Source organism: Heterocephalus glaber, unplaced genomic scaffold, assembly GCF_053883595.1.
Source record: "Heterocephalus glaber isolate CG9 unplaced genomic scaffold, H.glaber_assembly_v1.0 deba00001472, whole genome shotgun sequence".
NCBI classification, from domain to species: Eukaryota; Metazoa; Chordata; class Mammalia; order Rodentia; family Bathyergidae; genus Heterocephalus; species Heterocephalus glaber.
Genome location: NW_028258315.1, coordinates 97,280,674 through 97,283,887, shown reverse-complemented (window position 1 = coordinate 97,283,887; position 3,214 = coordinate 97,280,674). Strand labels below are relative to the sequence as shown.

Sequence of the window (3,214 nt, the reverse complement as noted above, 5' to 3'; positions counted from 1 at the left end):
TGTATCCTATTTTGTAAATCTCACGACACGATCATTTCCTCGCTTACTAAGTCCCTTTCTCTCACGGCCCTTGTTTCCTAACTGCCAATCAAAGCTGAAAGTGGCTCTGAAGACAGCGCAGTGGAGGTGAAGTGAGCACTGCAGTCCCCCAGTTCTCTCGACCACCCTTCAGTACTGACATTTGTATTAGTCATTTGTGGTCTTGGATTCTGTTTCTGAATTTGTTGAGGCTGAATCTGCTTACTTGGCTTTAATAAAATCGGTGTGTTTTAAAATAGAAACTTCTAAATAAAGCTCAGTAGACTAAAATGGTTTTATAAATGCGCTGGAAGTCTTTCCTCTGAGATGGACTAAGACAAGGAGGCCCACCTTTGCCGTTTCTATTCACCAGGGTATCAAAGTCTTAGCCAGAGGTATTAGGCAAAAGAAGAAAGGAGACTGACTTCCTGGTCATTCAGAGTGCTGCTGCCGCCCAGGAGGTCGTGGCCGGCAGTCAGCTGCCCTGTAAAGGATTGCAGATTGCTTGGACCCCCTCCACCCTCCAGAAACAGTATTTCTTAACCTGCATTAAATGCACTTTATAAGAAATGCTGATGTGAGTTTTTATTATTAACTTTTCCACTGCTGGGACAAAATACCTAACACCAGGGAAAGGCTTATTTTTTTAAGTTATGCATTTTAATTTTAAATTCATGAATATTACTATACAAAGTAGGAGTTAAAGCATTAGAGTGTAACAGTGATAAATCTGTTTGTCCTGTAAATGTCATGCACTGCTCTCTGCCTTGAATACAATGGGCCCTGGCAGTTCAAAGCCTCATGTTTCAAATAAGTGGAGGCACTTCAGGGTTATCTTCGAAGTCTGGGGCTTCCTCACTTGGTGCAGTTTGGGGTCTCCTGGACGCATGCTTCTTCTCTTGAACTATGGACGTCGCATCAGGGAATGAATGCTTGCTAGGATCGACTTCTAGTTTCTCGATTCGCTTGCTGCTGGTGTGGGTCTGCTCTCTACTGTCATCTGAGGTGGTCTTCACAGACTTGGATGTTCGTCGGCTGCCTGTGATTACTTCTTCTACCTTGGGCGTGGAGATCACTAAATGTCCCATCGTCTGTGATCTTTTAGCAGAGCTGCTGTCACGCTTGACCTCTGCAGGAAGGACTAGCTGAAAGGGCTTTCCCTTCACCATTACTCGTACATACATTGGCTAAACGTCAACCTCAATTGAAGAGGTATCCATATACCTACTTGGGCTCATTGACATTCAGGGCCTCCCCGGACTCAGTACTCAAAGTCCGCGGTGGCTTCACTTCCTTCTTTTTTTCTCTTAATTTTTCTTGTTCTTTCTGTTTTTCCATGTATCCAAGAGTTTCCAGTCTAGATTCAGTAGTAAACACAGAGGGTTTGTTCCAGAATTCCAGGTCATCTTCTCTTTCATTTAATTTCTTTAATTAAATGTCATGTGCTTCTTGTATTTCTGTACCTGGACGTGGCCAGGAAAGGCTTATTTTGACTCATAGTTCCAGAGGGTTTCATCCACCATTAGCTGGCCCTGTGGCAGAAACTGCATGGTGGAAATGTTTGACAGGGAAAGTTTCTCAACCCATGGCAGCCAGAAAACCAGAAAATGGAAAAAGAGAGGAGGTGCCAGGGATAAGAATCCAGCCTTCCAGCCAGGACCAGTGACTCACCTTTTCTCAGCAGACCCTGCTCCTCACATTAATCCACTGTTAAGCTTGTATAGTTCCCCAAGTTCCAATTGCCCCCCAAAGCACTACCTCTGAACACATGAGACCTTTGGTGGACATTTAGATCTAAACAATGACACCACTGTAGTGTAGTGGTAAAAGCACAGATCTGGAAAGTGAGCAGAGCTGGTTCAGATTCTAGCAGCTGACTCAACCTCTTTGAGACTCTGCTTTGTTATGTATACAGTGAGATCATAATATCAATCTCCTAGGGTTTCAGTGAATTTCAGGCAAGACGATGCCCATGAAGAGCTCATCACCATGCTCAGCAAAGGGTTCTTGTTGTTGGGGTCTCTATTTGGCCTTTAGAATTTCCATGAAAGCCCTGATTGGACCACATGTGAAGAAAAGAGGCCTGGAGGGGTTGATCAGACACTGTCTTGGAAACCCGGAGGCAAAGCTTCTACCGTTTCAGTCCTTGTTCCCTGCTTGACATATGAGCGTCAAGGATGTGTGGATGGGGAAGCCTGGGGCAGCCGTCCTCCTCCATATGTGCAGAGACAGAGGTTCAGCACGAGGTCAGAAAGAGAAGTATGGAGCTGGGGTGCAGAAATAGAGAAATGAGAGAACATATGGCTTGAGGGAGAGAAAAAGAGAGAGAATGGATGTTTAATTTTTCAACTCAGTCTCTTCAGAGGTCAGACTATAATTAACAACCTCGAGCTTCACAAAATATGTATGTATCTTTAGACCATAATCTCCTTTATATTTCAGCTCATGTGAAGGAACATGTTAATTGTAACAAAAATGAATCCTTGACTAAGACAAAAGCAGCTTCAATATTGTTCCGATAAAAGCTCCATTCCTACCATTGTCTGCATGGAGACCTTGGCAGCCAGGACTGTCCCCTCTCACAGCCTTCCCGAGTTCTTATCTTCTTAGCATCTTTCAAACAGAGCACCTTGGGCCAGCTACACTAATGATCACGGCAGGGGGATGTTTACCTGTTCAGCATAACCACTTACAATAATGAGGACGGAGATAAGGTTGTCCATGGTTCACAGACAAAGAGCCCATAACTCCTCCTTTATACTAATGAGAGATACTACTCCCTGGAGTCTAACGAGATCAGAGCGGAAGGTAAGTCTGATCATTAGACTGTCTTTTGATGAATTTATTTTGCTAGTATAAGAAGAAAAAAAATGGTAAGATTGCAGATCATTTATAGAGGCAGCAAGTGTTCGTCATGAGTCTGCTTCTTATCTCTCTTCACCCTGCTGTGGTGGAGCTGGTCAGATGGAACATAGGGGCTCTGAGCTGGGCTTGCTTATGCAGAAGAGATTTAGTTAACGTCACAGGAAGACATCAACTACACATGTCTCTCATACACTGAGGGGACAACGGAGAGTATCTACCTCTGTACCCCACCATGCACGGGCTCCGTGAGGCAGGCTTAAGACTCTGTCCTTAGGATTCAGAGGAGTACCATGTTATTCAAGGTGGCACTCCACAGACCTGCAGATATCCA

At 44.4% G+C, this 3,214-nt stretch overlaps 1 pseudogene; it reads right to left on the bottom strand.

Annotated features, from left to right (window-relative positions):
• Nucleotides 1-760: 760 nt before the first annotated feature.
• Nucleotides 761-1,806, bottom strand: LOC110347078 (dynein axonemal assembly factor 11 pseudogene; annotated as a pseudogene).
• Between the last annotated feature and the right edge of the window lie 1,408 nt (nt 1,807-3,214).